Source organism: Zootoca vivipara, chromosome 16 (assembly GCF_965207765.1).
Source record: "Zootoca vivipara chromosome 16, rZooViv2.hap1.1, whole genome shotgun sequence".
Classification (NCBI taxonomy): Eukaryota; Metazoa; Chordata; class Lepidosauria; order Squamata; family Lacertidae; genus Zootoca; species Zootoca vivipara.
Genome location: NC_142599.1, coordinates 11,418,305 through 11,442,073, shown reverse-complemented (window position 1 = coordinate 11,442,073; position 23,769 = coordinate 11,418,305). Strand labels below are relative to the sequence as shown.

Here is a 23,769-nt window from a genome sequence, read left to right as displayed (position 1 = left end):
CGCGGCAATGTCACCCACCCTCACCCGGTGCGCACCACACCCCCTGCACCTGCCTTCCTCCGCCAGTGGGCTTCTCAGCCATAGCGCCCGCCCCGTAGAACACCCTCCCACCAGATGTCAAGGAGATAAACAACTATCTGACTTTTAGAAGACATCTGAAGGCAGCCCTATTTAGGGAAGTTTTTAATGTTTGATGTTTTATTGGGTTTTTGTTTGTTTGTTTTTGTTGGGAACTAGGAAAACCCAGTCAGATTTGGGAGGGGGGTATAAATAATAAATTATTATTATTATTATTTATTATTATTTAAAAACATTTACAGCCAAAAGAAAGATGCCCTACTATTGTGGAGCTGTGAAATTACAGAAACTCCCCGACACACATGAAAACTGTACAGTTATACACGGTGCTGTAATTCCAGTTACCCAGAGTTGCCAAGCCCACAAGGGTGCCACTGAGATCTCATTTTTAAAAAGAAGCTAGTCTACCAGAGGTAACTAAAGCAGCGCACAATTTAATCACAAACTGCAGTTATTTCTTCTTCCTTTTAATTACTTTAAATTGCCCCGCCTCTCTTCTAGGAGCTTAAAGCACTTCTGTTGTTCTCTCTCCCTCTTTCCAACCTATTTTATTCTCAGAGATTCAGACCCAAGGTCATATGTGAGCTCCATAGCTGAGCAGAGATTTGAACTGTTTTGTTTTATTTATTAAAAAAATCAAGAACTCTCTGAAGATCCAGGGGTGGAAATAGCTAAGAATATATTAAAATGAATGCCTCTCCAATTTGTTACACTATATACCAGCTTGGACGTCATAATAAACTGTTCCTCTCCTCCCCTCCTCTCCCATTTTTTTGCTCCCATTTTTTAATAACCACAGTTTAGTGTCACACCTGAACCCTAAGCTGTAGTTAATTGTAACTGTGGTTTGTTGAAACAAACTGGATTCATAGCCCATAACTGTGAAACTCCCTTGAATTAAATATGGTGCTATAATGGTGCTTATATTTAAAAAAAGAAAGAAGGTATTTCTTTTGACAATGAGTCAGATGCATATGTTGTTTAGTCGTTTAGTTGTGTCCGACTCTTTGTGACCCCATGGACCAGAGCACGCCAGGCACTCCTGTCTTGCACTGCCTCCCGCAGTTTGGTCAAACTCATGTTCGTAGCTTCGAGAACACTGTCCAACCATCTCATCCTCTGTCGTCCCCTTCTCCTTGTGCCCTCCATCTTTCCCAACATCAGGGTCTTTTCCAGGGAGTCTTCACTTCTCATGAGGTGGCCAAAGTATTGGAGCCTAAATTTCAGGATCTGTCCTTCCAGTGAGCACTCGGGGCTGATTTCCTTAAGAATGGATTTGATCTTCTTGCAGTCCATGGGACTCTCAAGAGTCTCCTCCAGCACCATAATTCAAAAGCATCAATTCTTCGGCAATCAGCCTTCTTTATGGTCCAGCTCTCACTTCCATACATCACTACTGGGGAAACCATAGCTTTATACGGACCTTTGTTGGCAAGGTGATGTCTCTGCTTTTTAAGATGCTGTCTGGGTTTGTCATTGCTTTTCTCCCAAGAAGCAGGTGTCTGGAAAATGAGCCACTACAAATGTTGTTGTTTTGTTGACGGCAGGGTCTCTCTCTCTCTCTCTCTCTCTCTCTGTGTGTGTGTGTTTTACATCCATCTGCTGGCGTTTTTTTTGTGTTGCCTAAGCAAATATTGCTGCAGCTTCCTGTGGTGTATGATTTAAAGCTATGCTCCCATTATTTGTATGTACCAGTGTAAAGAAAGTAATTTTAGATAAAGGCCATGTTTTAATAGGACTGTAAATCTAGCAAATGTATTTACAGACAAGCAACTTCTTTTGAGATCTTTCCAGCAGATAAACATTGCAATTTCCTCACCTTACAGAGACAAAACAAAAACAAAATAAACACCTATACATAGAGCCAAAAATGAGCAGCATGTTGATTCAGTTTTAAAAATCTATACTCCAGTGACTACTTTCAAGCGTCGCGATTTGGGTCTAATCAAATTTGTTTGTGTTCAGTTCTCGCATACTAAAAGTGCAGCATAAATATATTCATACTCTGATATAATATTCAGCTCCAAAGAAAGCCGGGGTGGGGGTGGAATATGACACAATGCCCAATAACTGTGCAGGCTCAGAGTTTTTGTAGCATATAGATAAAATTCACACAGTATGTGCGGTCATAGTATTAAATCACTGGAAACTGAACAGGAGGCCAGTTGGCTCATCTGTTTTCCATACATGAACTGAGCAATGAACACATGTATTTAAATGCAGGGCCAGCCCTGCCGTTAGGTAGTTCAAAGCAATGGCTTCAGGTTTCAGATGTTGTGGGGGCAAGACGATGGATGATAGAACTGTGTGGCTTCCCCTGCGTCCCCTGAGCCACCCTGCGTCCCTCAGATGTGGTGTAAGGCGCTGTCTTGTTACAACTGTATGAAATAAGCTTTAATTACAGACATTAACTGTTTATACAAACAGACTATAGCATTTGTGTCCACACGTTTTCAGTACAGTGGTACCTCGATTTAAGTACACAATTGGTTCCGGAAGTCTGTACTTAACCTGAAGCATACTTAACCTGAAGCGAACTTTCCCATTGAAAGTAATGGAAAGTGAATTAATCCGTTCCAGACGGGTCCACAAAGTACTCAACCTGAAGCGTACTTAACCTGAAGTATGAGTGCAATTGGTTTTGGAAATCTGTACTTAACCTGAAGCAAACTTTCCCATTGAAAATAATGGAAAGTGGATTAATCCGTTCCAGACTGTCCGTGGAATATTTAAACTGAAGCGTACTTAACCTGAAGCGAACTTTCCCATTGAAAGTAATGGAAAGTGGATTAATCCGTTCCAGACGGGTCTGCGGAGTACTTAAACTGAAAGTACTCAAACCGAAGCGTACTTAACCCGAGGTATGACTGTACTGCCCTCTGCTCTCCTAACTAGCTGGTTGAATAAGGTTCTGCTTAGTGAATGACTACAGCCATGGGCCGCCCATCCCGTTTCGCCGCCTGAGGTAAATGAAGCCCATCTACTTCTCTCTGCTTCTCCCAGTGCCTATGGAGGTGCCCTTTGGATTCCACCGCTTGAGGCAGCTGCCTCAGTCTGCCTCATGGCCATGACTACAACAGTCTTCGCACATTACTCCCAAGTAGATGCTAAGCATGCTGAATGGAGATCGCAGCTGTGCATTTTAGCCCCATTCCAAAAGTCACACTCCATGCATAAAATTGTCTCCATGCATCTCCTGGCTGCAGAGCTTATCTTGACTATGATGGTGGTAAACAGTAGGGCCGGCCGGGTCCACACCTTTGCTGGCCATGTTCAGGATAAGCTCTGCCACAGGGAGGCTTCTGTGTGTGTGGATGCAATTGACAAGGGCTCTAGATCACAGGGGAGCATAGAGCATAGGGACCCAGGTGGCGCTGTGGTTAAAAAACTGAGCCTAGGGCTTGCCGATCAGAAGGTCGGCGGTTCGAATCCCTGTGACGGGGTGAGCTCCCGTTGCTTGGTCCCAGCTCCTGCCAACCTAGCAGTTCGAAAGCACGTCAAAATGCAAGTAGATAAATAGGAACCGCTACAGCGGGAAGGTAAACGGTGTTTCCATGTGCTGCTCTGGTTTGCCAGAAGCGGCTTTGTCATGCTGGCCACATGACCTGGAAGCTATACGCCGGCTCCCTCGGCCAATAATGCGAGATGAGCGCGCAACCCCAGAGTCGGTCACGACTGGACCTAATGGTCGGGGGTCCCTTTACCTTTACCTAGATCACAGGGGAGCATAGAGAAAGCTGCCCATTGCAGGTGCTCTCTTTCACGTGATAGCGGTAAAAGGAGGAGGAGTAGGAGTGTGGCTTTGGGGGGACAGTGGTAAAGGTGCGGCCCCAAGCTCCTGTTCGACACACTTATTTCTTCACATGCAAGTACAGTAATGCACAAAGAAGGCTCTGTTTCCTAGTGGAAATGGAGATATAGAATCTATTGGATATGTCCGTTAACACTACAGTTACAGACAACAGAGGCTGATTCTTCCTTTAATAAGAACCGTACCTAGAAAAACCTCTGAAACACTGACATCTTTCTATTTAACTAACGACTATTTAGGTCCCAGATAAGGTTGCTGAATTCTTTCTATCTTCCAATACAAATTAGGAAGCAGGTGGTAAATTAAGAACCTAATTCTATTAATGTGTATCTATATCTGTACAGTCGTACCTTGGAAGTCGAACGGAATCCGTTCTGGAAGTCTGTTTGACTTCAAAAACATTCGAAAACCAAAGCGCAGCTTCCGATTGGCTGCAGGAAGCTCCTGCAGCCAACCGGAAGCCGCGGAAGCCCCGTCGGATGTTCAGCTTCCAAAAATAGTTTCTCAAACCGAAACAGATTCCAGGATTGCGACGTTCGGGAGCGAAAACATTTGGGAACCAAGCTGTTCGACTTCCAAGGTACGACTGTATATTGATATCTGTTGGTATCAAATTAAAGTGTTCATTTATCCCTTTCATTGGGGCAGTATTGTGTATGAGCCAGAACCGTAGGGGCTGAGGTCCCTTTGCTGCCCCCCCCCCCCCCGTAAAATATTTGAGGGAGCTGTGGACTTATCCTGTGAGCTTCTGTGCTAGTCCATCACCCCCTTGAGAGACAGGTCCCTTGTCTTCTTTATAGAACATTATTTTTTATTAATGATTCAGGGAATTCTCAATTGCTGCTCCCTGAATGAAACCGTAGCCTGGGTGCATAAGGCAGAGGTAGCCAGTCGGATGCCCTTCAGACATTGTTGGACTACAACTCCCATCTGCCTCAGCCAGCATGGCCAGTGGGATAATGGGAGTTGTAGTACACAGCAACTGGAAAGGTTGCTCCTGATAGTTTGTGTACATAGGATTTGTGGGTGACCTCTGCTCAGACCCAGACCTGATTAGCTTCAGCAAAGTGGTGCCTCTTTTTTTTTACAAAAAGGAGAGGCTTTGAAGCCCAGGAACACCAGGATTTCATGTTGTGGTGGCAACAGAGTTTTGTTCATTTACCTGGGATTCAGAAGTATATATTCCAGCTGTAAACAGGAAAACAAACAAACAAACAAAAACAAATAAATAATGGACCAATGTCCCAGTTTGGAAAACCAAGTCTTAAAATAGCCCCCTCCCTTCTCCTCCCTTGTTCTTCCAATAATAATAATAATAATAATAATAATAATAATAATAATAATAATAATAATAATAATTTATTATTTATACCCCGCCCATCTGGCTGGGTTTCCCCAGCCACTCTGGGCGGCTTCCAACAGAAAAATGAAATAAAATAATCAGTTAAACATTAAAAGCCTCCCTAAACAGGGCTGCCTTCAGATGTCTTCTAAAAATCTGGTAGCTGTTTTTCTCTTTGACATCTGATGGGAGGGCGTTCCACAGGGTGGGCGCCACCACCGAGAAGGCCCTCTGCCTGGTTCCCTGCAACTTGGCTTCTCGCAACGAGGGAACCGCCAGAAGGCCCTCGGTACTGGACCTCAGTGCCCGGGCAGAAGGATGGGGGTGGAGACGCTCCTTCAGGTATACTGGACTGAGGCCATTTAGGGCTTTAAAGGCTTAATTCCAACACTTTGAACTGTGCTTGGAAACATACTGGGAGCCAATGTAGATCTTTCAAGACTGGTGTTATGTGGTCTCGGCGGCCGCTCCCAGTCACCAGCCTAGTTGCCGCATTCTGGATTAGTTGTAGTTTCCGGGTCACCTTCAAAGGTAGCCCCACGTAGAGCGCATTGCAGCAGTCCAAGCGGGAGATAACCAGAGCATGCACCACTCTGGCGAGACAGTCTGCAGGCAGGTAGGGTCTCAGCCTGCGTACCAGATCATCCATTCATCAAAAGCCTAAGTTCTGAAATCATCTTGGAATTTTGCTATTAATAAAGTAGGCTACATTCATCTTAAAATTAGCCGTTATTGTGCATATCACTTTCACAGCCAGGCGAGCTCTCAATAACTTATAAACTTATATCTCTCAACGTTTCATCTATTTTTACATTTCTCCAAGCTCCAGTGAGTCACAGCCAACATTACATAACAACAACACACACACCCCGCCCCAGTTAAAAGTCTGGAATTAAGCCTGTATGCAGGTATTAATATATTTGGTTTAAGAAGGACAGAGCTGTGCACAGGAACATCTAGACCCACCCTAATAATAATAATAATAATAATAATAATAATAATAATAATAATTTTATTATTTATACCCTGCCCATCTGGCTGGGTTGCCCCAGCCACTCTTGTCATATGTAGCTCAGTATTCTCTGCTCTGACAGGCAGTAGCCCATGGCTTGGGGAAGATTATCTTTCTAATCCTTTCAACAGGAGATACCAAGGGTTGAATCTGGATGAGCCTCTGCAGGAAAAGCATGTGCTCTGCTAGTAAGCCATGCATTGCTTTAAAAAAACAAAACAAAACAAAAACCCTCATCTTTTTCAAACTAAGGGCAAGGGAGGAAGGAAAGGAATGGAATGTCTTAGAGGAGGGCATGGCTGGCCAGACTCTCTCAAGCAGCTCTCTTGTTAGGAGAAAGGAAACGCTGCGACATTTCCCTCTTCAAGGGAATATCTTTGGGAATATCAGCTCTTGTGAGGTGAATATCAGCTCTACGGGGGGAATAGGGGTGTGTTTGCCTCCTAACAACTCTCAACACAGCCTTAATAAGCTACGTCGGTAGGCGTGCAGCTTCCTTTCCAAGCCTCCGCGGGAGGAGAGCGATCCCTGCAGAGGCTAAGGATGGAAGCTGCACCCTGCCAAGTATATGGCTGGCGGGCGCGCAGCTTCCCTCCCAAGCCTCTGTGGGGATTGCTCTCCCGCAGCAGCATGGGGGAAGAGTTGTGCACCCCCCTCCCGTGGCTGGCAGTGCGTAGCTTCGCCACCCCACCCCACCCACTATCCGAGCGGATATTTGCACCCCACACCGCATCTGCTAAAGACGGCCCTGCTCCCAGAATTCTTTGGGGGAAGCCATGACTGTTATCACCTAGTGATACAATGGTGCTTTAAATTTCTGGTGCGATTGGGGCCACAGCATGGCTGGCGGTGGTCCTCCAGGGTTTCAGAGAGGGGACATTTCCAGCCTTGCCTAGAGAGGCTGGGGATTGAACCTGAGACCTTCTGCATGCAAAGCAGGTGTTCTGTCACTTACCTATGACCCTTCTTCCAGGCATTTGACTTGTTTATGTAATTTTTTTTCCTCACCTTGGGTGCTATTCAGCAGAAAGGTGTGATAGAAGCACTTTTATAAATAGATGCAACCCCCCCCCACAACCCTGTCATTGCTGCTGATCTGAAAGCTCTGTACACAAGAGTCAGATAATCCATCTTAAAACCACAGTGTCGAATTAACATAAAAACTGAAACCTACAGGAAAACACAGGCATGTCGTATTCCTTGCTGAAATATACTCAGAGTCGAGAGTGAATTTCATGCTCTTTATTCAGCTCGTAGTCATCAAGGAGAAGAAGAGAAGGATGCCCTTTTCCCAAAACCATCTGCTTATATACATTATTTACACAATGGGCTTTGCGTGATTGGCTACTTCAGGGCTACACCTGTGGGCCAATCAGTTTGTGGATTCACTTCTGCCAGCAGCCTGATTGGCTGCTCCTGCAGGCCAATCAGTTTGTGGATTCACTTCTGCCAGCTGCCTGATTGGATGCTCCTGCAGGCCAATCAGGTTGCGGATTCATTTCCACCTGGAGTTGGATTGGGTGGCTCCTGCGGACCAATCAGACTGCTGATTCTGGATCCTATTGTTCTATGATTCAGCTCAGTACATAACACTTGCCCTGTTTTTTTAAAACTTTACAACAACCCTGTGAGGTAGGTAAGACTTAGAGCAGGGAGGAGAAACCTGTGGCCCTCCGGAGGTCGTTGGACTCCAACTTCCATCAGCCTGAGCCACCATGGCCAATGGTCAAGGCTGATGGTTGTTGGAAGTCCAGTCAGCCTTGATGGGAGTTGGAGTGCAACCATGAATTCCATATCTCAATCCATGTCTCTCTAGTCTAAAATCCCAGGCAGGAATCAACAAATAGTGGATCACCTTTGGTGTCCTGACAAAGTCTGCTGCCTCGAGGACCCCTGCAACAGGATGCTGAAACTGGAAAGGGGTTAGTTTAACTTCCAGTTTGCTAGTAAAACTGAATTACTGTGTCGTGAAATGATGCATGTCTAAAAAGCATGTCACCAAGATAAAAAGTTTGGAAAGCTCTGCGCTGCAATATTCAATGCATTACCAAGGGGAGCCCTTCTGTGCTTTTGGAGTCAGTCTGGCACCGCAGAGCATGCACACGTTTCTCCAGGCACAGTAGAAAGACAGGGGCTCAGCTCAATTTTGCCCTTTCACCAGAGCAAAATGAGCACTTGCTAGTTGCCAGCTGGTGAATGAGCTTGTGGATCTTTGAGTGCTGCGCTGAAGCTGCCACACCCAGTGCTTTTTTTTTTCAGCTGGAGCATGCCGTGTTGCTGTTCTGGCACCTCTCAGGTGGCCATCATTGCGAGCCGGCACTCCCCCTATCCTCTTTGTGCCTTTGTGTACCCCCAAGAAGCCCCAAACAAACATTTCAAGTCAAAATGGAAGCTGGCCAGCATGTGTGAGTCTACATTTTTTTTTAGATCTATGACTGCGCCTAGCGGCTCCTACCGGTAGCCATGATTGGTCAAGCTATGGGGCAGGGCCCATTCGTATTTCCTTTTCTTCAATCTACATCCCCCTTGTAGCAATGGTGGGCTATAAGCTTTGCAGCCAGGCCTCTACTGTTGCACACACACACACACGTTTGCATGAGGGCCCTTGCCTCTAAGAGAACGAGGGAGATGGGGGCACATTTATTTGACCTGCACCAGAACCAGGAGCAACCCCCAAACCAGTTAGGGAGACAGCTTCCTGTAGTTTTTTTTTTTAAAAAAATGTATTTATTAAAGATTTTTTCCAACAACAAAAACATACAAAAATACAAAACACAAAAAAGAAATACAAAATACAAAAAGTACAAAAATACAAAAACAAAAATTCTTACTTATAAACCTTATTTCTAATCTAATGACTTCCTCTTTCCACCTCCTACTGCGGTTCTTTGAAATTCATAAATTCTAAATCTTATATAAGCTCTAATTATTGCTTCAGTATTACCTTATTGCTATATCTTATCCTTATAAACTCAATCTAGATCTTACTTCTTAGTTAATTTATCCTTATCTTCTATCAATACTTGTTTCACAACCTTGTATTATCTACAACCTCTTTGTATCTCCCTCACTTCCATTAAATTCAGTCTATTATACGCTTATTTTTCAGATAAATTTTAAATTTCTTCCAGTCTTCTTCCACTGCTTCTTCACTCCGATCCCGAAGTCTCCCCGTCAACTCAGACAGTTCCATGTATTCTATCAATTTCTTCTGCCATTCATCCACAGCTTCCTGTAGTTTTAGCTCCTCTGCAGGTGGTTGCCAAACTGGGCTGCCCCAAGTCACCCAGAAACTTACTGTAACAACTTCATGGTGAGTTCCGGCACCTATTTTTCTCGAAAAAAACGCACGACTCGTACCATACCGACCTTCCAGGCAAGCCAGCTGCCTCCACACCCAAATGCCATCTTTCTAGCCCTGTGGAGAACAACATTTGGCTGGAAAATTGTAGGGTGCAGAAAAAGTGCTCTCCTTCCACTGTTGGAGGAAAGATTCCTTTGAATGCCTGTTGCTTAGAATCACAAGTACAGAAAATGCTGTTGCATTGCTTTGGGGCTTCTGGTAGGAAACTGGTTAGTCACTGAGAGAACAAGGTGCTGAAATAGAGGGGCTACTGCGCAGGGACCCAGGTGGCGCTCTGGGTTAAAGCACAGAGTCTAGGGCTTGCTGATCAGAAGGTCGGCGGTTCGAATCCCTGCAACGGGGTGAGCTCCCGTTGCTCGGTCCCAGCTCCTGCCCACCTAGCAGTTCGAAAGCACATCAAAGTGCAAGTAGATAAATAGGGAACGCTCCGGCGGGAAGGTAAACGGCGTTTTCATGCGCTGCTCTGGTTCGCCAGAAGCAGCTTTGTCATGCTGGCCACATGACCCAGAAGCTGTCTGCGGACAAACGCCGGCTCCCTCGGCCTATAGAGCGAGATGAGCGCCGCAACCCCAGAGTCGGACACGACTGGACCTGATGGTCAGGGGCCCCTTTACCTTTACCTTTACTGCGGTGACGCAGCGGGGCTGTTCTTATGTTCTTAAGAGGGAGAACCAGATTGTAATGTTGTGAGGGTTTTAGCAGCTGGCCGAGAAAGATATGGGAGGATCTTGGAGATGCATCTTGGAGATCTTGGAGGAAGTGGTTAGGACTTGGCAAAGATATACAATGGCCGTTATTGACACAGCCATCAGCGATAGCAGTTGACCTCACTGATGTTCCACGGGACCCTGAATTTATTGAACATAATGCCTGCTCAGCAGCAGCAGCAAGAGAAACCACAGTAGTAATTGTACAGAGCCCTAAGTGGTCAGCTGACATCATGACTTCAGAATAAAGGAACGTCTGTACAAGCTTGAAGAACCATGAGCCCTTCCAGTATTATTGTATGGCTAAGAGGCACCATTTCAGACTTTGGTAAAGACTTAAATGGCACTTGGCAATGTTTAAAGATCTGCTCTTGAATAAATCCAAGATCAAATTGCAGAAATGCAGGGTGGGGAGGGGGGGGAGAAATGTCTCTTTAAAGAGCTTCATATCTCACAATAGCGATGGCCACGTTATTGTTTTGTATTGTTTATTAATTACGTTATTTAATTGATATCTCGCCCTTCCACTCAAAGGAGCCCTTAAGGGCAATTGCACACACAGAAAATTTAAACAATATAATAAAGAAGAAAACAGAAGCATGCTTTAAACATCTTAAAACAGTTACAGTATTGCCCTCGCACCCAATAATTTAAAGGTGCCAAGGATAGTGTCTTTCAGATGTCTGTGTAAACAAGGGTTAAGGAGATTAAAGCTGACAAGCACTTTCCCTTAACAACAAGCAGAGGTTTTTCCAACTCCTAGGAGTGGGTGAAGGCATTTTGCTTACCGACAGCATTCTGCACTTGACAAAAGTTCTGTATAAATTGCCCTTTGCCGTGGGGCATTGGAAAAACAACAACAACCTTGTGTGGATTTGACTAAACGTTGTTGTAAGCGTGTTGGCTCGTGGCAATTTACAATGGAAGGCTGCAAACATAGTTTGGGGAAACAGACTCCCTGTCCAAACTATACATTTAAAGCAGTAGCATGCCACTCTGGATTGCCACCTTGGATCCCCCAAAGAATCCTGGGAAGTGTAGTTTGTTAAGGGTGATGAGAGTCATTAGGAGGCAGGCCCCTATTCCCCCTTCACAAAACTACAATTCCCAGAGTTCCCTGGGGTGAAGGATTGCTTGGTAAACCACTCTGGGAGTTGTAGCTGTGCTCCCTGAGTGTTTTTGCCTGGCAGAAATGTGCCTTTGAACTCTGGTGGTGCCCATCACTTGCCTGGATGGAGGATAGAAATAGGAGTGGCAAGTGTGTAGGAACTAGGTTATATTTATTGCTCTGTTTGCTTTTGCCCCTGGCCCCACCCAATTTGGCACCCAGAAGATAGCCCAGAAACTAAGGCAACTCTTGGAATTGAAAAGGTCCCCTGCTCCTGGTGTATAGGACTACACCCTTCGTTTCCTTTGCATGAGAGGGGAGTGGAGACTTCTGGCTCCTTTGTTCATTTGCTTTTGGAGTCTCAGTGGGTAAGCGGAGACAAAACAGCTCGCACTTCTGCAAGACCCCCAGGGAGTCACTTGTCCACCCCTCCCTCAAAGACGCACTCCAATTCCAGCTAGGAAAGTGCCACACCCTTTCTCTGGACCGAACTACAGTAGTTGTTATGTGGGAGTTCAATGAGTCAAACTCTCCATTTCGTCTTCCCTCTTACTAAAGCAGCTACAGAGGTGGGATCTGGACCAAGGCCGTGGCGCAAGGAAAGGGAAGCTTTGCTGTGAACAAGGTTTGCGTTCAAGGGCTTATGTAGTTGGGTTGAGGCAAGGGGCAGGTGACAAGAGGTGATAAGCCCCCCCCCCGACTTGCCTCTCCTTTCCCCTATTGCTTGCCCTCCTTTCTCTCTGCCCCAGACAATGGTGGTGGCCAGGAGGAGCAAAACATGCCACTTTGGTCCTGGCTGTTGTCCGAAGCACGATGCCAGAGGCTCTGGTGTGCATGTAAGAAAGAAAGCTTTTTTCCAAAGGCTTCCAACGATGCAGGCCAGACTACAGGTGCAAATCCCCAAAGGTGCCACTTAAAGCGTTGAAGAACAACTTAAGGAGTCTCAGAGCAGGTGAAAGGGGCAAAGAGGCCTCAACAAATCCACCTCTCCCGCCAGCTTTTAAAAGTGAGACACGGCTTGCTCACAAGACTCTCTCTCTCCAAGATTGGTTTGCTTGGAGTTGTGAGCTTCCCTGAAGAGTCTGTTCCCAATCCCAGTAGCAGTGGAGAACCCTATTCACCTCGCAGAGTTACAATTCCCCATGTTCTCTGCGAAGACGGAGCGATTGTTAAACTATTCTGAGAATGGTAGCTCTGTGAGAGGGGATAGAGTCCTCCCACTAGCTCTCAGCACCCTTAGCAAAGTACAGTTCTGAGAATTAATTGGGGGTAAGTGGTATCATGGGACCCAGGTGGCGCTGTGGTTAAACCACTGAGCCTAGGGCTTGCTGATCAGAAGGTCGGCGGTTCGAATCCCTGTGACGGGGTGAACTCCCGTTGTTTGGTCCCAGCTCCTGCCAACCTAGCAGTTTGAAAGCACGTCAAAATGCAAGTAGATAAATAGGAACTGCTACAGCGGGAGGGTAAACGGCGTTTCCATGTGCTGCTCTGGTTTGCCAGAAGCGGCTTTGTCATGCTGGCCACATGACCTGGAAGCTATACGCCGGCTCCTTCGGCCAATAATGCGAGATGAGCGCGCAACCCCAGAGTCGGTCACGACTGGACCTAATGGTCAGGGGTCCCTTTACCTTTTTAAGTGGTATCATAGCGCTTTAAATTAATGGTGTGGACGTGTAAGAATTCTGCAGTTAGGTCTCCCATTGTCATCTTCTCTTGCTAAAAGTAGTGCTACGGACCCCTGATTTAGACCCGGTAGTTGGAGAAGTGTGTGTTTGGGGGGGGGTCATCTAACCACACACTTCTCACCCTGATTGAAACCACACATCCCTTAGGGCTGCTTTTAAGCAGCGTGGGGGGCAACACATGAGTGCAATACAAGCTCCTGTATGTTTTCCCCTTCGTGATGAATGGGTAACTGTTAAGTGGGTGGGAGATTTGCATCCTGTGGCACTACCTTTACCAAAAAAAAATAGTGGCTGGTGATCTAATCTCAGCTTTCCCACGTCAAAGATAGCGTCCCCACTCCCCTGCCCCAAGATTCTCTCTGTTCCATTTGCTATTTCTGCTGCTACACATATGTTGACTCACATACAAACGCCATGCAGAGCTTTTGGAGGTCTCATTCTGGCAGGTGAATTACCCATTCAGGAACCACCCACATCTGTTTAAGGAACACTGTTAATGTTGTTTTGTCAAATCCCTGACTCCGATCAAGTCATGATTTAGGCAAAAATCATAGTGGTGTCCATTCACAGTAATCAGGCCACCAGATTCATAACATTACAAAATAACATTTGCCAGTGCTATTTTATTTTAAGAAAAAGAGGTGCAGGAACCCCCCGTGAACGCCTCCCTTGTTCTCTTATAATGGCAATGCCCATGAAAAAAAGCCCTGATCTTTACTGAAAGTTCAATTTTCAAAGCTTTTCGAGAGCTTTTCAAAGCTCTTCTTTCTATACTTAAATATACTAAGTGTTTCTATGGAAATGGTGCTGAGCATCTGCCATAGATTGGCCAATCTAGAATTTTCTAGATCTAGAATTTTCATGAAAATTCTGCCTGCAGAAGGAAGCTGTTGGTCTAAGAATGTTGGTGACATTCCAACTATGCAAGTTAAAGTGAAAGGTCACTTTGTGCTTGTGTGGAAAAGCCTTCATTGCAGGCTGTAGAGCTGTGAGGAAAAGGCTGAGGACAGACAAACTTGGGCTTTTTCAGGAGGAAGGGGCTTCTAAGAAATATGGAGGTTAGAGACAGGTGACAGGACCCCACCCTTCCTGACAAACACCCCCCCACACACACACACCTTTCCTGGGCTCCTACTCAAAGCTCCTTCTGCCCGCTTCATCTCAGTTATCTATAAGACACAATACCTCAATGTTTAAAGGCAGAATACCCCTGGAAATCAGGTGTTGGGAACAAAGGAACACCATATGCCCTTGCATCCTGTTCATAAGAATTTTGTTGTTGTTTAGTCGTTTAGTTGTGCCTGTCTCTTCGTGACCCCATGGACCAGAGCACGCCAGGCACTCCTATCTTCCACTGCCTCCTGCAGTTTCGTCAAACTCATGTTCGTAGCTTCGAGAACACTGTCCAACCATCTCGTCCTCTGTCGTCCCCTTCTCCTTGTGCCCTCCATCTTTCCCAACATCAGGGTCCTTTCCAGGGAGTCTTCTCTTCTCATGAGGTGGCCAAAGTATTGGAGCCTCAGCTTCACGATCTGTCCTTCCAGTGAGCACTTGGGGCTGATTTCCTTCAGAATGGATAGGTTTGATATTCTTGCAGTCCATGGGACTCTCAAGAATATTCATAAGAATACAAGTTTCAAATTAGAGTATATTATGTTTATAAGCACAGATGAGCCAATGGCTTGATTCAATATAAAGTAGCTCCATATATTCACAACCTCTTGTGGCAGTCTCATGAAACCTGCAACCTCCCCGTTTTGCTAATCTTACCAATACCACATTTAGCCTCCATTCTTATATCAGTGAACACACCTCTCAAACAAATAAATAAATCGACAAATGCAGAGGGTGACAGCGGCTGAATGCTCCCCCAGATGAGAGCTGACAAGTTGGAAAATACACTGTCAGAATACATAGTGTCAAAACCATCACATGAGTGCTATGGAATTTGTCTTCTTAGAAGGCAGCATTTCCCCATTCTGGTGCCTTCCAGATGTTTTGGACTACAACTCCCATCATCCTTGACCAGTGGCCATGCTTCCTGGGGCTGATGGGAGCTGGAGTCCCAACAACAACATCTGGGAGGTGCTGAGTTTATGAAGGCCCATCTAAGGAACAGCTGTGCATTAAAACCTTTTACAGATTTATTTTGCATGTCCCATAAAAGAGGAGATAATAGGTGGGGGGTATATTTTGCTGGAACAATTCCTTCTCCCAGTGTTCATTCAGAAAAAAAATGTATTCAGAGCATTAAGAAATTTTAATGCATAGCTCAAGCTGGTTTGCAAGCTACGGCTCTTACTGGATGGACCAAGACAACTTGACTGCAGTTACTCATGCTCTGATAACCTCCCATATAGATAACAGGAGTGTGTTCCATGTGGGGCTTCTCTTGAAGGCTGTCTAGATGTTGCAGCTGGTGCAGAATGCCACTTAGTAGTTGCTATCTAGGATGGCGAGGGTGGGGGTCATATGACCCTGATCCTCCAGTCTCTGCACTAGCTGCCTGAGAACCTCCAGGTCTGGTTCAAAGTGTTAATATTAGTACACAAAGCCCTGAACAACCTGGGACACAAGGACCAGGGTGCTGCAGCAAGTCATTAAGATCAGCCAGGCAGTGACACCTGACAAGGGATTTTCCATAGTGAACCCTAGATTATGTGACTCTCTACTTTAAGGTGACCTGCGGAAACTTTTTTTTATACCACCAGGAGTTGTGGGGTTCAATGATTCTTCTGCTGAACTTAGAATCATAGAATGATAGAGGGCCATCCAGTCCAACCCCCTGCCAAGCAGGAAACACCATCAAAGCATTCCTGACAGATGGCTGCCAAGCCTCTGCTTAAAGACCTCCAAAGGAGGAGACTCCACCACACTTCTTGGCAGCAAGTTCCACTGTCGAACAGCTCTTACTGTCAGGAAGTTCTTCCTAATGTTTAGGTGCAATCTTCTTTCTTGAAGTTTGAATCCATTGCTCCATGTCCGCTTCTCTGGAGCAGCAGAAAACAACCTTTCACCCTCTATATGACATCCTTTTATATATTTGAACATGGCTATCATATCACCCCTTAACCTTCTCTTCTCCAGGCTAAACATACCCAGCTCCCTAAGCCGTTCCTCATAAGGCATCATTTCCAGGCCTTTGGCCATTTTGGTTGCCCTCTGCTGCTTTATTTTATTTTATTTTATTTGGGAGTTTTCAAAATGAGTTGATGGGTATTTTAAGTATGTTGTTGTTGTTGTTGTTGTTGTTGTTGTTGTTGTTGTTGTTGTTGTTGTTGTTACTACTGTATTATACATTTGCAATCTGCCCTAGCCTTCCTTTTGGAAGAAGGGTGGGTATACATTTATGGAAACAACTAAGAAACTAATTATTGCCTTTATTGATAGAGCATTTAGCAAAGTTGCCTGCATGCAGATTGCAGTTCTTGATATACTCAGTGATATGCGACATGTATGCTGGGATTTTTGTGTTTTTAGGCATTTTGTCTTCTGACTCTTTGCTTATTTATTGTATGAAATTATTATTGTATAATTAATCCCCTTTTCCCAATTATATGGTGATCTCAAACCGGCACCGATTTTGCTATTACTGTTATTAGTTCTGTTGGGGGGTGGGTTTGTTGATCCTCCAGGATTTTCCCCAAGTGGAGGGGTCCTATGGTCATGACACTGGTTTGTTTTTAATCTTGGGTTGATTTTTCCAGACCATCAGTTTTGCCCAATAAGCATGGACAACTGTCTGGACTATTTTTTTAGACAGAAAGATTCTGATTATGGATTTCTAGAGAGCCTACAAAGACAAGTGCTTTAAACAAACAAACAAACAAACAAACAAACAAAAGCAAACAAAAAAGCAAAAATCCAGAGATCAAAGCTGGTTTGCACTCAATTGCAGCGGAAAAAATGAATTAGGGTCTAATTAGAGTCAATGACAGCTCAAAGCTCAGGTTTAAAATGCTTTGAAGTTTGCTTGGAGTGTCCATTGGAGAGGAGAAAAGGCTATGTGGGCAAGACCTTTAAATAAAGAAGTCATTTTTCATAGCTATGGACTTGGGCTGTGATGTTTACCTAATTAAAACATAGGAAGATGCATCTTCACTCCGGTACCACCTCTGGCTCCCAGGCTGCAGTATGGGACCTGCTTTCGCATATGTACTTAATATGTGTTCTACTTAATACTGTTAATAAGGCACATTATTATTCCTAAAATAGCAATTCACAGAGCAATATACATAGTGTTGCCTTAGAATTGCTACCAAATGAAAACTTGTGATTTTACACTTGTACTTAGTCAAAAAGCTGAGAAGCTATTGAAAACTAATATTTTAAAAAGACTGTGGTTGGACAACCTCAATGGGCATTTCTGCATTCCGTTCCCCAAGCATACTTCCATTCTGGAAGAAGTCTAGAGAGCTATAGAAGCAGATTCTATAGCAGAGCTATAGAAGCAAAATGAACAGGCTGTCCCTGCTCCACAGACAGCTCCATCACTATGAGCATAGCAATAGAAAGGTGAGGCATATAGTTGGCCAGACTATCTTTCTTGAAAAAGGCTCTTTGCAGCACTCATAGAGCTAGCTTCTGCAACAACACGCAGACAGTATTGGGCGGTGAATTTCACTCAGGTACCCAGATTCTTTGAGGCCACCTGCATGACCCCAAACACATGCACAAAATTATTTGGAGTGGGAGTTTCCAAATATTACAAAGTGTAATATTGAGAAAACACAATACAATCAAGCAATCAATAAGCAATAAAGCAGTAAAACCAGGTGAGAGAACATATGCACTGTTAAATAGCTATCAGTTGCAGTAACACAAATTCAAACCCAAAAGCTGGGCGAATAAGTAGGTCTTTAGCTGGTACTCAGAAAGACTTGTTGCTCCATCCATATCTGAGGAGGGTGCGAGAGGGTTCCACAGTTGGAATGCCTGTGGACTGCCTGTCTCTCATGTTGCTGCGCACTGAGTCTCTAGCAAGTGTGGCACCATTAAGAGAGCACCCCCAGGCAGGTGCATAAGGGAGAAGGCCCTTGCATTAGGTATGGATTTACTTCCAAATTCTTGGGATTTTAATCACAGATGTGACCATAGATGGCTTAAGGCTCAAACTGTGTCATCTTGGAAGTGTTTGTGAATCATGCCGTCTGACTCCCTCATGCCCCATAATAGGATGATATGGAACAGCCTAAGGTCAGTGCCAAATTAGGTGGAAAACATGCCCAGCAGACATAGAAATCTCACCGGAATCATCCTATGCATATGATCACTGTCCAAGTACACTGGGAGTTACATTCTGGAAAACCCATGTCGGAGTTCATTAAATCTTCCTCTCTGACGTTTAATATATTTATTTTGCATTGATGCTTTCAAAGCCGTTTGGTCTTTCTAGGCATTTAATGACTCAGAAGTTCAGCGTTTTCTAAAGAATGCTGGCCAACCAATGGAAGATGGATTGCCTTAGGAGTAGAGAGGGTTTATAGCAAAATTACTCGCAACGCTCTCGAGAGATGCTATGTCAGTGGGAAATTAAAATGGCAGTTCTCTTGTTTCAGTTGTCTGTGGTTTCATTTTAATTTTCTATTTTGTTTACTTTTAAATGTATTTGCTGCTTTTAACTGCTTTTAATTATCTTTAGTGTACATCACCCTGAGACCGTTGCTTAGAAGGCAGTTAATAAATTGATGATGATGATGATGCCAGAGTTCAACAAGAAGTGTCTCACCTGATGGCATTTTCATTCCCCTCTACATTTCCCAGAGTGGTTTAACAATCAGTGCCTCTTCCCAGGGAACTCTTGGAAGTGTAGTTCTGTGAGGGGATTAGTGGTCTCCTAACAACTCTCAGAACCCTTTCCAACTACACTTCCCAGGGTTCCTTGCGGGAAGGCATGGCTGTTTAAAGTAGTATGAAACTTCTTTAAATCTACAGTGCCTTGGTCTATTGCCCTCAGGTGTGGTGGATGATACTGTCCCATCTTCGGTGTTGATGCAAAACTGAGTCGATGATGCGTCGAATGGTGAAGCGAAGGCGCCATCTTGGTTTTTATTTATTTATCTCGGGCAGCAAAATGTCTCAGGCTGACCCTGTTTCAGTGATTTTTCCAGGGGTTATATAACCATCCTTTAGCAGTAGGAGGTCGTTGGAATTTGCAATTTAGTGGTGATTACATTGTTTTGCTACAGTTAAGCGATTCCTTTTAGTGTTCCCTTTCTTACAAAGCTGTCTTGACAGCCTAAAAGTATACTTAGAGAGTTAAAGGAGATGATGTAATTTGCCATTAGCTTAATTGCATAGGCATTTTTCTTCAGAAATGTTTGTATTTTGAGGCAGGCCCACCAAGTATTTATAACATCAGCTGCTTCTTTACCGCAACACTAGGACTGTTCTTGGCTTGTTTGGCTTAGTCTGGGTGCAGCAAATGTTGCCAGTGGAGACGTGCATTGAAAATGGAAATTGGTTGGAACAGAGGGGTGAGCAGCGCATCTCAAAATGGATGGCCCCAGTCGTAGGACACTTAACTATTGGCTTCACCTAAACTTAATTCCCCCCCAGTCTAATATCCCTAGTGCTGCAAGATTGTCACAAGAGCGCCTGAACTAAAATTGTCTATCAAAAACTTCACTCTTGTGGTTTATCACCACAACAGCTACTCACTTTGGGTTTTAGTAAAGAAAACGGTCTAATTTGTCAGCACCTAAATGATATCCAGCGTCAGAACAACTTGGCCACAATTAGGAAATTTTGCCCGTGGTATGACTGTTTTCCACCTTCCCATTTCAACTCTCTGGCACCCTATCTGCATAACCTAGCAATTCTAAAGTACAGGTGAAACTCGGAAAATTAGAATACCGTCGAAAAGTGCACTTATTTCAGTAATGAAACATGTTATTATTTATTTTTCTTTTAATTTTTACAAATGCTTTCTTTTTGGAAATTCCACAGTATTAAAGCAAATAGTTACAATAATACAAAAATAAACATCACAATTACATTTTATTAATTACATTCCATTTATAATTGACCCGCCTAACGACAAATAATTACAATTACAACAAATAAAGGCTTGACATATCTTGCTTTGCATGTCATGCCTCTATCTCATATATTGGTGTCACCTTTTAAGTTGCGTTTCTGGAATAAATGCACTTTTTGACGATATTCTAATTTTCCGAGTTTCACTTGCTTTTACTCTCAAAAGATTGTCCATTCTGGGTCGCCCAGCCACTGCCGCAGTGTCCTTTTTCTTGGCAGATCAAGATGAGCAGGTGACAACAAAGGTTGCAAAGTTTTTAGCTGGGACAATCAGAATAAGATCCACTATTTGACTACTGATTCAAAACCCTAAAATGTATTTTATATAATTGACTTTTTATTTCTATTCTTTGTTGTTTTATTGCTATGGCCGATGGCTGACGCGAATAAAGATTCATTCATTCATAAATGGCCCCAGCTTTTAGTAACTTTGAATGCGATTCCCTTTTTTACAGATGAGAAAGGTGAGGGGTGGTATCATGGACACATCAAAGAAATAGCTCTTATTACAAACTTTAAACCGTTAGGAAAAGGAAACAACCAGACACTCTTAAAGACGTCTGGACGCTTCCAGAATGGGGCCGGATCTACAGAGAGTGACAAAAAGCACCCAGAAAGGGGGTTCAGCATTTGAAATGAACAGGCTCTGGAGCGCAAATAATTTAAACCGGAGCTAATGGAAAGTTGGACAGAGTTTTTGGAAAGTAAGCTTTGTGATTTGGAGATTTATAATGATAGTGTTTGAGCAACTGCCTCTTTGGTTTTAGATCTTACCATAGCCCAGAATTACTCAGTAAAGAAAGTGAAATGGTAACTTTTAGAAATGCAGGCGGAGGACAGGGTTTTTTGTTTTTTTTTGCCCAGAACTTGCTGGAACTCAGTTCCGGCACCTCTCAGGTTGGCGCCATTGCCATTATGAAAGAGAACAAGGGAGGTGTTCATGGTGAGTTCTTCTTCTAGAAAAATAGCACTGGAGGAGGAGATGTGGGGGACCAACCTGCTTTTGCATGGGATTCAAGAGGAGGTGGGTGAGGGAGACATGAAGGGATTCATCTCCAAATTGGCTGCCCTCTCTTCTTCCGGGCATAATCAACACCTGCTTTTCCCGCTATCCAAAAAAAGGTCGGAACTATTAAGAAAGCTGTCAAAGACTTCAAGTCCAATGACACTCCTGTTAAGATCATACAAAATTTGGCACAAGTGACCTTACATCAGAGGAGGCAGGTGTACCCCTCTCCTTTAAAGCTACAGGAAGCAGGATGGGCATTCTATTTTTCATGTAATAGTTCTATCTGGAAGCAAAGCCCTCATGATTGCTAATGTCAACAAGGCTCCTGCTGGTACTGTCAGCATTTACAGTCAGATCTGCTCGCAGAGCTGGAAAAATAAAAGAGGGAGGGCGCTTAAGATGATTGGGAGATTGTACAGTGGTACAGTACCTTGGTTTTAGAACAGCTTAGTTTATGAACAACTTGGAAATAGAACGCTGCAAACCCGGAAGTAGGTGTTCCGGTTTGTGAACTTTGCCTTGGAAGCGGAACATGTTCCTCTTCCTGTTGAGTGTGTTCTGTTTGTAAATTGCTAATCGGAGGCTTCCTGTGGATTCTGTGGGCTGTTGAGTCCTGAGCACCCACGCAACACAGAGGTGATATTTGGAGCTTTTGCTGGGGTTTTTTTTTGCATTTTTGTTTGTGTGGCTTTTTCGGTTTTTTGACTGTGACTTGTTCTTCATTTTATGGGACTGACTTGTGACGGTGGCTTGTGGATTTGTTTTTGTGACTTGTTTCTGTGACTGTGTGGAACCCAGTTCAGCTACTGATTGATTGACTGTGTGGCTGCAGAAATTGATAAAAGCCCCCCCCCCTCCAAACAATGACTATCATCAATGCACCTGGGGGGAGGAAGTAATTTTAATTTTTATCATCTACAATACTATCTTATTTATTTCATAGTACGGTACATTGATTATTGCTTTCATTTTAGGGATCAATGGTTTCGTTAGAGAGTAAAATTCATGTTAAATTGCTGTTTTAGAGGTTGTTTTTAAAAGTATGGAACGGATTAATCCATTTTGCACCACTTTGTATGGGAAAGCACGCCTTGGTTTTAGAATGCTTTGGTTTTGAAACAGAGTTCCAGAACGGATTAAGTTTGGGAGCCAAGGTACCACTGTAAAAGGAAAACATCTTCCCGGAAGATGTCTTCCACACTTGCAGTGGGATGGAAGCAGACTACCCATTATTTCCTTTCATGTCACTGGAGTTAAAAAACACACAAAGCTGTGGGAAATGAGATAAGCAAATCATGTTTGATTAACAGGTTGTTCATCTGATTTAATAGGTGGTACGTTTGCTATTTATGCTTTGAATTGAGCTTTTAGGACCTTGAAAATATATTCACGGTACAGTATATTATTTTGAATCAGTAGGCGATAGGACAGAAGTGAGCCAGTACACCTTACCATTGCAATTTTTGCACTAGATGTAAACTGGTGTGTGGGGCTGGCTGGTATAGATCTGGCTTTAATATTTTAAAGGTAAAAGGTAAAGGGGCCCCTGACCATTAGGTCCAGTCGTGACCGACTGGGGTTGCGCGCTCATCTCGCATTATTGGCCGAGGGAGCCGTCATATAGCTCCCAGGTCATGTGGCCAGCATGACAAAGCCGCTTCTGGCGAACCAGAGCAGCACATGGAAACGCTGTTTACCTTCCCGCTGTAGCGGTTCCTATTTATCTACTTGCATTTTGACGTGCTTTCGAACTGCTAGGTTGGCAGGAGCTGGGACCAAGCAACGGGAGCTCACCCCGTCACAGGGATTCGAACCGCTGACCTTCTGATCAGCAAGCCCTAGGCTCAGTGGTTTAACCACAGCGCCACCTGGGTCCCTCTTAGTATTTTAGCAAACCCCAAATATGAGGCATTAAGTTTTGCTTTTGCTACATTTCTGGGCAGACACAGCCTGGGATGAGACTACTTACTAATAAAAGGAACTCCAAGGAAGCTGTAACGGCAGAATTTTTATTCTGCTCAGATGGCCCTGTTGGCTGCTGGTGAGGAAGCAAGACAGTATTTTCATTTTTTGGGAGAAAGCTGTTAATAACTGGAAGTTTAGGGACCAGGAAATGAAGAACAAACCTTGTAGTCATGAGTGACGAGATAAAATTGGTGACAACGAACATGAAATTATTAGGAATGCAGTCAAGAGGACCAGAATTAGGAATTATTCGAAATAAACGATACTCACAGTAATAATGTTGCGGGAGGGGGATTAATTAACTAATTGCCTTCCACACACCCTGTCCTATGGTGATTGTGTCATCAGACACAACTTACAGTAACTCTGTGAAATATAAGGGGTATGTCAAATTATTTATTTAACAAGGGTCTAATAATGCCAGGGGAGTTGCATTTATTTTACATTCTAATTTGGACTCAGTTCCTTGACTTAGCTGGACTTAAACAAGGAACCTAGAGGTCTCTTAGACCAAAAAAACAAACAAATTGTGGCCTTTCATTTGGTGTAGACTCCTGATCTGAGACAACTTACATGCATCAACTATTTAAAAAATATTTTTTTTAAAATAAAGTTACTTGTTTTCTCTTGAGGGAAATTCCTAAAAATAT

The 23,769-nt window shown here is 44.0% G+C and overlaps 1 protein-coding gene and 1 pseudogene across 5 annotated transcripts in view; both read left to right on the top strand.

The window, feature by feature from the left end:
* The window catches only part of ZDHHC8 (zDHHC palmitoyltransferase 8), a 126,133-nt gene that overhangs the window by 27,082 nt on the left and 75,282 nt on the right, over positions 1 to 23,769 (top strand). The gene's annotated exons all lie outside the window — the stretch shown is intronic.
* Positions 1 to 23,769, top strand: part of LOC148683092 (serine/threonine-protein phosphatase 2A activator pseudogene) — a 52,437-nt pseudogene that overhangs the window by 26,238 nt on the left and 2,430 nt on the right. The window contains exon 1 of one of the 2 annotated variants that reach the window (XR_015947428.1): positions 23,110 to 23,195. The exons of the other annotated variant lie outside the window; for it this stretch is intronic. The product of XR_015947428.1 is annotated as a serine/threonine-protein phosphatase 2A activator pseudogene, transcript variant X2 (transcript). Of the gene's footprint in view, positions 1 to 23,109; positions 23,196 to 23,769 lie in introns of those variants that run through there. 2 annotated transcript variants of the gene reach the window in all.